We start from the raw sequence: 14,807 nt of genomic DNA, 5'->3' as shown, positions 1-14,807 counted from the left end.
TTTTAACTTTTCTCCCCACTATTTAACTCCATACATTCCCCATATCACACTAGTAAAACAGTGAGGTTACAACAGACCTTTGATAATGGAGGTTTTCAAAGAATAGGTATGAATTGCAGAATACACTAAGAAAGACTAATTTATTGGCTTAAGAGGTTGGCCTTGAAGCCAAATTGCCTCTCCTGAACTTCATTTGCCGTATAACTTTTGGGGTAATGGCTATCTGCTATTTTTGACTTGCTCCTAAATCTAGTAATATTTTTTCTATTGGCAGCACCTTGTTTCTTCTTTGAGGAACCACCCTTTCCTACATCCAGTCTATGGGTTCAGCTGGGGCTGACTTTACACCTTATGCTCCAGAAACTGATAGGGGTTTAGTCCCAAAAATTGACAGTCACAGTGATTTCTAACAAAATAGATATAGCCTCAAGACATTAAATTGTGAGAAATAACCCAGAACTTTTGCTGGAACCTATTAGGAAAGATGCATGCTCTCTCTAGCAGTGTTGCTAAGGCATGTGAAATGCAAGGCTGCTACCACGGGGGAGAGTGTGTGCAGGACACTGAAGAGTTTTCGAAGCAAACAAAAGCAGAGCTGAGAAACAGAGACAGAGCCCTGGTGACATCCCTTCAGCAAGGACACGCAGTGCTGCCAGATGCATGGTCTACCTTAGTGAGTCACAGTTTCTTATCAGAGGGGTAAAAGTATGGCACTGGAGCCAGATGGCTTCAGTTCCAAACACAGGTTGACTCTTCCCAGCTGTGTGATCATGAACAAATCACGCACCCTCTCTGTGCCTCCTCATCTGTACCTACTTCAAAGGGTTGGGAAGCTAATCTATGCAAGAACTTAGAACAGTGCCTGGAAAATACTATGAGCTTTGTAAGTCCATGTTATCATCATGCATTATTGCTAGTAGTTTTTCTTGAAACCAATTACAACTTAGTTTCTGTCACTCATAATCAGAGAGATCTTCTCCAAATAGCTTGTAGTGGTGTTGTTCGATTGCATAAACAGTCTCAAAAGCCCTGACACATACAGGCTATTCAGGTATTATTTGTTATTGTTATTATTGTTAGCAATGACATAATTATTCTCATCTTCTTTTCCTTCTTCAAAGCATCATTCTTATTAAATGAAACTATTATTCCTCAGCTCTGAGAATTTCTCCATAGCCATAGTCTATCCTTAAGAATGTGCACCTGACATTTTGGGCATTCTTTTCTCCTTCTGTCTTTTCTGATGCAAGCCTGAAACAAGCAAATAGCTTTTTTTTATATAGAGTTCATGTCTGCATGACAATCATGCCATTTCTTAAATATCCGACAGCCATTAAAGTACAGTGTTCCATATAATTTTTCCTACTCCAGACCTTCATCTTAGACACACCAATTACTGGTAGATGCTTTATAATTGCAAATTTCTCTTTAATCTATTTTGGATTTAATTCTTATGAATAGTCCCATGCCCAGCCATTGTCACAAGCAGCAAGGATTGAAGAACAAAAGGTTTCTTACAGTGGTATCCACCAGTCGTAAATGGTAAGCAGTGAGTTTTGACATCCGTCTCTTCACCTGGCCACTAAAGAATCATGAGAGCCCATAACTGATGGGATTCGAGGAATTGATTCCACACTGGTTTCATGTGGATTCTGTTCTTGGTGTCTCAGGATATTCTCACACCCCTTGGTCTGGTGTCCTCAGAATGTCTGTGTTTTTCTTCAGAGTATATATTATTGACCAAGGAGCAATCATTTCTTAGTTTAAACACATATTTAGCTTACAGTGTACAGATACTTAGTCATTAATGTGTACTTTCTATAATGGCTGATGGAACCATAGTAGCCTTCCGTCTCTAACCTAAGCACAGCTTCTACTTGTATTTCGATTTTCTCTATGGGATCACTGGAGGCTGCACGCCCTCAGTGCTTCAGTGACTGGCTGGGATGGGAGTTAAAGTCACGCTGGAGGGAAGTGGTTTTCCAGCAGAGGATCTCAACTATAAAAGTCGACTCCCTATTGTATAGCACTGTGATATTTCCTGTGGACACCTTTAAATGCCCTAATGATAAGAGCCTGTATTATAGTTTAATGGCTTTATGCTCAGTATCATGTATACTATCCAGAGGATACTCCCTCCACTTAGAATTCAGTTCTCATTCTCCCCAGCAATTCATCCCGTCTCAAACACACACACACACACACACACACACACACACACACACACACACACAGTAACTTCTTCCTACCTTCCAGAATATTGCTAATTCTTGTTTCAAGTTACCTACTGTATTCTCTGGGAAACCTTCCCTAACTCCACCAGTTGGATTAAGCACTCTTCTCTTCTGGGGCTTCCGTAGTGATTTGTGTATGCCTCTCATTCACCACAGTGAGACAAGTTAACTATTTCAGTGACCCTCCCTCATTTAACTATAAGCTCCCAGAGCATGGCGTTAACATGACCATGAATATTTGCTGTGCTGACTGCTCTTGATGGCCTTATTCGTGGGCTCCTCTCCAGTGTGGTGGGCTCAGGGTGTTTCAGACCGGTAGACACTGAAGTCTCGCTTGCCCGTGGGAGTGAGCTAAATCTCATATGCATAGCAGTTGGGGTTCTTGGTTGCAAACCTCAGGAACAAACTCAGGCTTTGCAGTTAATGCTTTCAACCTAATCCAGTGGTAAAACCATGTGTTCACACAAACACTGATATAGCAAGAAATTCCTTAAGTACTCAGAGATCACAGATATTATGAAATGACCAAGTTAATCAAAAGTATATTTAAACATTTGGAATCTTTTAACAAAGCCAGTACATAGACAGTTATACTGTAGAGATTTGTATGGCAGGAGAGTACTCTGGCCACTGAGCACGTGTTCTGAGGTGTCACCAGTGGCATTCAGAAGCAGCTGCCCTGCTCAGTCTCTCCAAGCCACCTCCATCCCAAGTCTTTGCTTAAGCTCTTAGCTCAGGCATAAGAGACAAAAATGTTTCCCTCTGAATTGACCTCATTAAGTGGCAATTTGCGCTTTGTGTAAGCAGAATTATTGCTGGAAAAATGCAGTAAAAAGGAATAGTGATCTGCAATTTCATTTGCAATTATATTTTTATTAAAACAGTAAACGATTGAAATTCAGGTTTCATACAACGTATGGTCACCCTAATAGCAGTGACATTTCGCATATTAAATATAAAAGAGCAAAACCAAGATATTTTAGTGGTCTGTGGAATCTAAATTTGTATAAGCATTGATAGAAAAAGTAAATTTCTTGATTACATAACAGTTGGTACAGATTTAAAACACTGCTTAGTCTCCTGATGACTAACAGTGTTTCTAATAAGAAACATGAAAATACCAACATAAAAATAACTTCAGAAGTAAAGCAAGAAATACAGAAAAAAATATAAAAATGATTTTAAAAAAATAATCACAGGTTGGGGTGGAAGGGATGAATACTTTTTTTAGTTGAGATATTAAAAATAGTAATTATAAGAATATAAAAGTAATGTAGAATGCACTATAGATTACAATATAGGTCAGACCCTATTACTTTGCAAGTAATTCATGAAGTGTGTTTTCATACAATAGATAACAGAATGTGAAGCCTATTGTTGATTCCCTATCAGGCATGTTTACTAAATCAAAAAACATACAATCATGACAAGTTTTTAAATAAATCTCATTTACAAAAATCATCATAAGAATATGAAGGACATGAAATAGCTTCATCTTAAATCATCCACCTGCCTACAGGGGTAGGGCTATGTGTTATATTAAGTCCAACTGCTGAATAATTTGCAAAAAACTGGGAACTGTTTGCTCATCTGAGTTCAACATATATTTTCCCCTTCTAGTTCTAAAATTAATTTGTGTGAAGAACTTGTCCAAACAAAAATCACTCATGTTATGAAGATGCCTCCTACGAATTAAGAAGACAAATACAGACATGAATTAATGATGATAAATACAAAATTGTGACGCTTTGTAATGCAGTCCCATTATATAAATAATTTTATTTTAACCTTTTTATTCATTTTAATTGACAAAAATTGTATGTATTTATCACGTGAGGTGTGACATATATCTACACAATGTAGTATTTAGCCTTAACAAAAAGGTCGGTCATTTGTGACCACATGGATGAACAGGGACATTCTGCTAAATGGAAGAGACAGGAAGGGAAAGACAAAAACCACGTGACTATCACACGTACATGGGGGACCTAAAGCAGTTGAACTCACAGAGAAAGTAAAATACTGGTTGCCAGGGGGCTGGGGGCTGGGGTGCTACATTAGACAAAGAGTACACATTTCAGTTAGACAGAAGGAATAAGTTCAACAGCTCTAATGAACAGCATGGCCACCAGAGTTAATAACGGTGCATTATATTCTTGAAGATTGCTGACAGTAGATACTAAAACATGATGTTTTTGTGATTAAAAAGAATTACAAAAAACAATACACATGTGAGGTAATGCACACATTAATGAACTCACGGCCTCCTCCACTTCCCCCACCGCTGAATTCTGGGGCCAGCCTCCGCTGTCTCTTCCAGGATAGACGCCCAGGTCCTGACAATGGCCTGTGAGGCCCGCCCTGGCCATCCCCACTGCCTGTGTTACGTCCACTCCACACTTTACCACCTCTCTTCCCCTCTGGCCCCTTGCTCTCTGGAACCTCACCCAGGTGCACGCCCTCCTCCAGCCTTGCACAGGCTGCCCTGTCCTCTGCAGCACCTTCCCAAGACTTGTCCTGCCATCCTCAGCAGCATCACTGTTCAGAGAGCCAGGCCCAGACAGCACAGCCACAAAGCCTCTTGGAAGGGGGCACATAGACCTGATCTGTGGAAATCCCCCATGTTAACAGAGCTGTAGGTCATAGAGACCTGCCTTGCCTTGCAAAACAAACCCTATGTGCGTGAAGCATTGAGATTCTCTAACAGTTTGGCTGCAAAGATATTTTATGATGTACATTATGAACAAAAACAAAATATAGAGAGAAGTCACATCAAAGTTGTTTTCCCTAATGTATAATATATTTAAGCATGAACATGTCTCCAAACACATATCTTTAGGTGCCGGCGTCTTTTAAGTCTAAGTGGCAGAAGACAACTTGAACTAGAGCAAGTCAAGCAAGGACAGAAACATGCAAGCTCAAAGAACAGACGATGGCGCATCTCTCAGAAATGACGAAAGGCTGTGAAACTCAACTTCCGAACGTTGGAGTTGCTGGGTTGTCTGCGAATTCATGGAAGCATCGGCAAAAATGAAAACAGTTGAATCTCTTGGCTAATAAAGAAAATGTGGAGTTTTGTGGTAGCTGCTAGGCTGCCTTTGTTGATTTTACCTCTTAAAAAGAAGAGAATTTGCCTCAGATAATTGTAGAACTTTGGACCATTCACACAGCTAACTTTTTCATCGTTCGTAAATTACATAACCTGCGTTCCAGATATTTACATGTCTAGAAGGCTCTTGGTACAAGTCAAACTTTATTACTTCTTACTCAGACTTCATACTTTCATTTTCAATTTCCTGAATGCCATTATAAAAAATTAGCCCTAGAAATTCAAATCAGACACTGAAACCCATTTCCAGATGGCAGAAGTGATGACTTGAAGGTCACAGATACGAGGAAGTGGTCTGACGTGATGAGGAAACTTCCTGTGGTGTAATGTCCGGAAAATCTCCATGCCCAAAGGGTGGCATTACCTTTGCACAGAGTAGGCGGGCCAGGCAGCTGTGGGCATGGGATGATATAACCTCCTCAGGAAACTTTCTTGGTTGCCAGATCAAAAAGCTTCCCATATGTTCAATCTGTCCCAAAAGTCCAAATACTAACTACAGACACGGACTTTAAGTGATGGCTGCTCAAATCCCACACCTCCACCCACCTCACCCACCCTGGGTATGTAGTGTGTCCCCCGCCCCAGCCCTTAGTCCTGTGAATCACGTGAGCTGGGGCAGTCTTCACCCCTGTGGGCTTGGAGAGATTTTACTTTCTGAGGTTTTAAGATGTTTCCTCTGATAATTTCTTCTCTAGCACTCCATTCACTTCTCTTTGCTCCTTTCTCTTTAAATAAAATATATCCTTTTATTTCTCTGAACTAAGATCTCTTGAAAGCATTGTCAAGACAACCGCAATCTCCGATATGTGTTTCTTCACGCAGAGCACCATTTGTCTTCACAGGCTTCTTCCAGATACTTCTCCACAGCCCTTTCTTTGTAAACTAGAAAGCCTTATAAATAAATATTCCTAATCAAAGAGTTTCTTCACTAAAAATAGTATTAGTACGGATTGTAAAAGAACTAAGTTATATCTAACCCCCTTGCATTAAGTTGTAGTGACATCTTCTCACTACATGGACTTGGAAACCAACTCATTGTGTGGACTGGTGGTAGCTGCCACCAAAATGTGTGCATTTTAGCTACCCCAGCCTTCAGCCCAGGCAGCAGGAGAGGTGTTCCTCCTCAGTCTCACCAGCAGGGACTTAATGTCTTAGAAATGTCTCTCTCTCTCTGTCTCTCTCTCTTGCCCCTTCCTTCCTTCCATCCTTCTTTCCTTACTCCCTCCCACCCTTTCTCTCTCTTTCTTTTTTCTTTCTTCTCTCCTTCTTTTTTCTCTCATTAATCATCTATGTACCTCCTACCCATTTTCCAAACTGATGTAACACAAGATAAATATAAATAAGTAAGGAAATTGCAAAAAATATAAATATAGGAAAGTAAGAAAACTGTCAAAGGAAAAGATTAAAAGAAAAAAACGGGAAAATGCAGAGATGAAGTATTATAAAAAGTAAGTCTTCCGAAATGCTGTGCACTGACAAATGTGCTGCTAACCTTCTTGGAAGCTGAGACAGAAGACAAATCACTCGTGAGAAAACATGACTACTTTTTTCATGAAGACCTGAAATAATTCTTCTGGAGTTATTATTAGAGAGGATGCAGATGATGAATATGACTAGCATCATCAACAGCATCATTGAGTCAATGTGTTAACTTATCAGGCTGTCCCTTGGTTTAAAATGCTCACGTTTCCTATTGCGTAAATACAGTTCAGTTAAAAAAGCTTGTTGAAGAGCTCAGTGAGAGTTTCTAGAGGACAGTTAAAGTGTGTCTTGAGCATCCTATGTACCCAATGTGTTCTATGGGTCTCAGTAACATTAGCAGTCTCAGTGATCTCAGCCTGTGTGTGTAAAATTTTAACAGATAAGCAAGTAAAGTTTACTGTATATGCCCAGTTTCTGACTTCATGTCCTAACAATGGAGGGGTATAATAAACTTTACACATATATATTAAATCCAAATTTTACAACAGAAATTGATAAAGAATATAGTTTGAGAAGGAATATAAAATATAAGAAATGTGTATTAGCATAATGCTAAAGAAGCATCTATTTAAAAGGAAAATAACTTTAGTATAAAAAAGAGTAGTTAAAGTAAATCTAAAATAGAATTTTTCACATAGCTATATATTCAATTAATACAAATGAATGAATGGACAGATATCATTTTAAGAGTTATCCTTACTTCTAATATATATGTCAAGCATATTTTACTTCTATGAGAAAACATACACTTTTGATAAAATTTGAACATGAATGTTAATATATCTAATGTTATTATAAAACCTCCAGGCCAGGCACAGTGGCTCATGCTTGTAATCCCAGTACTTTGGGAGGCTGAGGCATGCAGATCACCTGAGGTCAAGAGTTGGAGACCAGCTTGACCAAAATGGTGAAACCCCATCTCTACTAAAAATACAAAATTAGCTGGGTGTGGTGGTGCATGCCTGTAATCCCAGCTACTCAGGAGATTGAGGCAGGAGAATCGCTTGAACCCGGGAGACAGAGGTTGCAGTGAGTTGAGATCGCACTGGGTAACAAGAGTGAAACTCCATCTCAAAAACAAAAACAAACAAACAAAAAAACCCTCCAATTATTTTTCTCTTCACTGTCAGAACACATACACACAGGTACACACTTTAATGTCTTCATAAATGCATATACTCATGCAACCACCACTATCAAGGTATAGAATATTTTGATCCATTCAACAAAGATGCCCCTTTTTATGGTTAAGCCCTTCCCACTCACCTAGACCATGACAAGCACTGAATTGTTTATTGCCCTTAGAGTTTAGTCTTTCTTAGGATGGCATATTATGAAACTGTAGCTTATGTACTCTTTTATTTCTGGCTTCACTTTGCTTGAAAGTTCTGAAATTCATTTATTTCTTTATATATATATCAATAGCTTATTTTCTTTATTGTTGACTAGTAGTCAATTTTATGAATATCCCACAAGTCGTTTATCCGTTCTTCAGATGATGTACATTTGAGTTGTGTGCAGTTTTTAACTTCCATGAACAAAACTTTTAAAAACATACATGTATAGGTCTCTTTGCTCTCAGTTATTTTTATTTTTCATGGATAAATACTTCAGGCTAACATTGCTGGATCATAAGATAAGTAGATTTGGGCTTGATAAAAGTTTTCCTAAGAGATTTCACAATCTTTCTCTCCCACCACTGATGTATGAGACTTCCAGTAGCTTCACATCCTCAGCAACACTTCGTATTACGAGAAATTTCACTTTGCCATTCTGATGAGTGTACAAGTGGTCCTAATGTGTATCTCCCTAATTGCTAATAATGTTGAACACATTTTTGCTTCTAATTGGCCATTTTTACATCTCTTTGGAAAGTACCCATTTGCCTACTTTGTAATTATATTGTCCTCTTATTGAATTGAAAGGATTTCTTATTTATGCTGAATACATTATAAATATGATATGGAGTGTAGATAATTTAATAAATTTTTACCAGTACTTTCTCCCAATTTGTGACTTGTTTCATTTCTCTCTGCAATGACTTGTAATATTCGGTGCACAGATATTGTGCATATTTTGTGAAATTTACCCCAAAATATTTCACAATTTTTATGTGATTGTAAGTAATTCTGGTTTTTAGGTTCAAACTCCCATTGGTTATAATATATAGAAATAAAATGGCTTCTCGTTTGTGGACCTTATATCCTGTGACCATCGTAAACACTAAACTGCTACCAATTTTATAAATCCTTAGACTTTTGTAGCTAGATGATCATGCCACTTCTGAATAAAGGTAACTTTGTTTCTTCCTTCCTGATCAGTTTGCCTTTAATTTTTTTATCTTGCTTTATTCTACTAGGTAGAAGTTTCAATATAATTTTGAATAAAAGTGGTATGGTTGGACGTACTTTCCTTGTCACTTTTCCTTTGTTTTCTTGTTTCTTAGGGCAAAAGCATTCATCTAAGTTTTCATATTTATTGCAGTAAGTTGTTCACAATATTCTATTATGATCGCTTTAATATCTGTTGTATCTGTTCTGATGATCTATCTTTCACTGGCAATTTGCGCCTCCTCTGTTTCTCTTAATGAAACTAACTAGAATTTATAGATTTTATTCTTCTTTGCTTTTGCTTTTATTAACTTCCATTTTCATTGATTTCTATTTTCATTTGTATTATTTCCTTCTGTTAGATAGATTTGAATTAAATTTGCTCTTCTTTTTTGTAATTTCCTAAATGTAAGTGTAGATGATTGATTTGAGATTTGTTTCTAAACATTTATTGCTATAAATATTCCTCTATGCAATGTTTTAGCTCCATATGACATATTTTGATATGATGTGTTTTCATATAATCCAGTTCAAAATATTTCCTTATTTCCCTTGTAACTTTTTATCTGACCAGCGAATTATTTATAAATGTCATTTTTAATTTAAAAATATTTTGGATGCTGGGCATGGTAACTCATTCCTGTAATTCCAGAAATTTGGGAGGCTGAAGTGAGAGGAAAGCTTCACCCAGGAGTTCCCGGATGCAGTGAGCTGCTGTCGTATCACTACATTCCAGTCCCAGTCCTGGCAACAGAGCAAGACCCTGCATCCAAAAATAAAACAAGTTTAATAGTGTTGTCCAAATTTTCTAGAGATTTACTAATTTCCTGTGTATTTATCCCATCGACAATGGAGACAGAAAGAAGTGTTTAAATTTCCAACAATATTTATGAAATTTGAAAAAAATTGTTTTTTTGGGTTTTGCTTGATATCATTGGAAGCTCTGTTATATATTTAAAAGTTTATTTTTCATTCTTGATGAATTGACCCTTAATTATTATGCAATGTTTCTCATTATTCCTGGTAATACCACTTATGCTAAAATCTCCTTTATCTAATGTTTATATAGCTAATCCAGCTTCTTTTGGAATTGTGTTTCCACACCTACTGTTCCCTCTATTTTTTTTAACGTGTGCTGCATGTAGACACCACATAGTTGGTTCTTGCTTTTCATTCAATATAAGCATCTTGAGCTTTAATTTTATCTTTCAAGAGACTAATATCTTACATAATTATTAACACATTTTTATTACAATTTGACATCTAATTTGTCATCTCCTATTGGTGCCATCTTTTTTTTCTTCTGTATTTGTCCCATTTTCTTAGTTTGAAATAATTATGTTTTTGTGTTTCCATTTTGTCTCTACTTTTGGCTGATTGGCCTCATCCTTTTTATTATTTACTTATTTCTCTGATGTCTCTGAGGTTTGCAACATTCACATTATTCTTAATACAGATGACCTTTAAATAATATTAAACCACAGCACATGTAATATACAATCCTAGCAACTTTTTTCTCTCTTCTATCCTTTGTACTATCGTCATACATTTTGTTCTTACATATGTCATCAAACGCAAAACTCTTTGCATTATTTTTATTTAAATGATTTACTTATTTTGATATTGATTAAAATGGGAAACGTGTCTCATATAGGTAGCTTATATTTACAAATCACGGCTCTTGCATTCCTTTGCGCATATTTTAATTTCCACTTGCTATCATTTTTCTTTTGCCTCCTGAATTCCCTCAGCTTTTATTTGCGTGAGAAAGGCTTTATTCACCTTTATTCATGAAAGATATGTATGCTGGGTGTAGAAATCGGTCTCTGTAAAAACAGAATTTTTACTAACGGACCTGACTGGTTTTTTTCTGCCAGGCTCTTAACTACGGTGTGTTGAGTCCGTGTAGTCTGCACTTGAGTCCTATCTGTTTTGTTGTTTCCGAAGTTACCCTGGGTGTACTGCAGCCTTCAAAATCCTTCAGTAGTAGCCTGCCACTGGCCTGAACTTAGTCTGGGACCTGGAGTGCCGGAGAACACGTTCAGTCATCCGGCTTTACTGTCAGTGTGCCGCCCTCTCGGACCACATGCCCTTCTCAGCGGCCGATTTCCTGCTACCCAGTGGAAGGGGCTGCTGCTGTTACTGAGAGCAAAGCGTGTGTTCTCTCGACTCCAGACTCAGGCTTAGGCAGGCTCCGTGTGTCTGAGCTTCAGGAAAACAACGTTCTTAGCATCCTTTCCTCCCCCAGGGAAATCACTCTGCATAGTCTGGAAGGCAGGCCTGTAACCTGCACACACACCCGCCCTGACCACAGGTGACACTCTGCTTCGTAGCTGGGTGTGTGGTGTCTCCATCCCTGCCCCCATAGCCAACTCCAAGGTTCACTGTATCAGTGCAGACTCCTGGGAAAGAGTGAGATTTGGGCCTAGTGTCGTGCAGGGAAAGGGGTGTTTTTTACCTTTCCTCGGTGGTAGATCACCGTTTCCTGTTACCTGGACAGGTGTGTTTCCACCCTTCCTTCAGGGGCAGATGGCATTTGCCCCACGTTAAGAGGGGCCCAGGGTGCAGGCAAGTTTTATGTCTGTGCCTAAATGTACATAAGTTTCCCATGGACTCCTGTGTTACCCTCAAAACTAGGCAGTCCCTGCACAACCGTGTCACTGAAGTGGAGAGGGACCTTTGGGGCCTGCAGTGCTGCCTGCAACCCTTTCTGTGAGCACCTGAGCTGCCCGTGGGGAAAAGCAAGCTGTAGGGGTTATGGGGCAGGTGCCTGGTGTCTAGGGCTCCCAGGGATTCCAAACTGCCAGTAATGTTGGCCCTGGGCTTTCAGGGTGCCTCTTTTTCTGGAGTGCTCCCAGATGGAACCATTTGTATGCCCCATACTCCTCAGAGGAAAGTCAGGTCACATGGCGGGGGGGGCCTTGCAGCTTCATAGTTTCAGTACTCTGATAGTTGCAATAGTGCTGATAGTTGCATTGTTGCAATAGTCTGATAGTTGCAATAGTGCAGATAGTCTCAAATATTATGATTATTTATGATTTTTTAGATTATCCACTTTTTTCCATTGGTAGACTAAAACAACGTTCTCTTTTCTGCTATTGAACATATTTCCTTCTTTAGTGGTTATCATCCTCTAAAAATATGGAAACCTGTGTTCAGAGGAATTTGTTTGGGGTGGAACATAACGGGCGAGTATTGGGTGCAGACCCGTGCGGAGCAGCTATTATGGACTAACCTGACCCTGATCACAGGCGGGGCTGCCTGCTTTTAAAGGTGAGCAAGCATCACTTTCTGATACTTATATCTTGAAATGATATTGGAATATCTTCAAGTGGAAAAGGGCACATCGGTGTGATTTTGATTTTTTCAATGTAAACTTATTTTTTAGAACAGTTCTGGGCTTATAGAAAAATTGAAGAGTATGCACATTGTTCATGCATCCCCTTCCCAACACACACAGTTTCCCTTATTTGCATCTTGCATTGGTGCACTGCGTTTTATAGTTGATGAGCCAATACTGGAGTATTCTTGTCAACGAAAGTCCATAGCTGACACCAGTGTTGACTCTCGGTGTGGCACAGTTCTATGGGTTTTGACAAATGCGTAATCGAATCTATCCACTATTATAATATCACACAGAATAGTTTCACTGCCATAAGAATCCTCTATGTGCCATCTATTCATCTCTGCCCATCCCCACCCCTGGCAAATGCTGATGTTTTTACTGATGCATAATTTTGCCCTTTCCAGAATGTCACATAGTTGGAATCATATATAGTTTGTTCAAATTGACTGATTTCACTTTATAATAACGCATTTAAGAATCCTATTTTTTATAAGTGTTTTCTACAAAGCAATAGATTCTATTTGTGGAAATAATGCTCTGACATTTTAAAAGATATCATTCACCTTCCTCAACTTCAGTTTCTTTATTCATAAAATAGGGATCATATATTAATTTCTATCCCAAGATTTTTGAACATTGAAAAGATAATTTACATGTAAAAAAGTCAAATGTTAGACAAATATCATTTTTCTTAAAATATTGTAATGAATGCAAAGATATGAGGGATTTGAGGAGGGGAATTAAAATTAAAATGCAAGCCAATTCCTGACATGAATGAGAAAGGAAAGTATATGAGTTCTATCTGTTTTTGCTTTTGATGTTGTTTGATAGTAATTTCTTTAAATTACTTATGTTTCCAAGATACTATCATGATATTTCAATGAGAACACTTTAACTCAGAGAAAGATAATCATCTCTGTTTTAGTTTATTTGTTTTATAATAAGCAACTAATATTTTAACTTTCGCTTAGAGCTCCTAAAACATATCGGGCTGAAATTATTTTAAGTAAAAGGACAAAACTGTGTGTGTGAACTGAGTGTTTCATTTATACACACCATATCATCTTATCTAAGGGAGAAAATCCTTTACTCCACAAAACTTTATTTTCTCCCAATGGCTTTCATTTTGAACAAAAGGATTTTACTTTTGATATTTGCACAGACTTGTCCAGGGCCGATGATATTTTGTTGATTGTTATATTAGCAGGCTGTGTTGTCAGCTCGGTATCATTCAAGAAGTATGAGTGCATATTCAGGTGTCAGAGAAAATCTAAAATCATGGGGGAAAATATATTTATGTCTCATGAAATGATTGCTATTCTTGGATCATTTTGGGGATTTCTAAAATACTTTTTGATAAATGAAAGATTTAAAAGTCTCTTCTCTGAATCATCTTTCTCAACTTTTCCTTGAACTTTATTGTGAAAAAAAATGTAGTATTTTTATTATCTTTTCCTTACTTAAAAATAGAGCTTAGGCTGCCTAAAATTTTAACAACTTTTATATAAATGTATCTTTGTTCTTACGTATCAGAGGGCTAGAGGAAACAAAAGAACTATATAATGTGTACATTTTAGTCTTACCAGACTAGAACAAAGACTATTTTATGTAGTAATGTTTATTTTGAAAATCCATCTGGACAAAACCCTGAACATTAAGGGCATAGTTCAGATATGTGCTGAAATTGCCATGTATGTTGACAGAATTTACCATTAAATGAAAAAATGGGAAATTTTTATTTTAAAACCTTCCCTCTATCATGCCATCAGCACTACAACCCCACAAATAACATGAAATCAGTTGCATTGTGCAAATGTTTGAATTTCCTTGGACTATAACCGTCCTGTTGACCCTAGTTTGAGATATTGCATCAAATCCCAAGATTGAATAATCTGATCTGGAAACTCACTGTCCAAGGTTTCTAATTCTGGTGTCTAACAATTCACAAGACATCTATTATTCCAGCATAATTTTTTGCCAAATGAGGAACATAGTCTATGAAGTTTTATTTCTAATTGTCTTTTAGGTATTTATTACTTTAAAAATTTGCTAAATATCTGCTTTATAACCAAGCATAAACTTGTTTGCCTAAGCCAAACAATTCAGCTTTCTTCTGTAAAGGTGCCAGGAATTTGCAAGCTGCTCTTCCCCCTGCTGTTTGGTAGTTGTGGGCACTCCGATTGTGATCTGCTTCTGTGAAAACTGTCTTTTAAGGGAGACAGCTCCATTAGCAGTTTCATCAGTCAGCCTAAGAGTATCTTATATTCATACTGATACTTTGGTGTTTTTTTTTTTTTTTTTTTTTT

Source organism: Piliocolobus tephrosceles, chromosome 15 (assembly GCF_002776525.5).
Source record: "Piliocolobus tephrosceles isolate RC106 chromosome 15, ASM277652v3, whole genome shotgun sequence".
NCBI lineage: Eukaryota > Metazoa > Chordata > Mammalia > Primates > Cercopithecidae > Piliocolobus > Piliocolobus tephrosceles.
Note: the sequence above shows the minus strand (reverse complement) of the source record.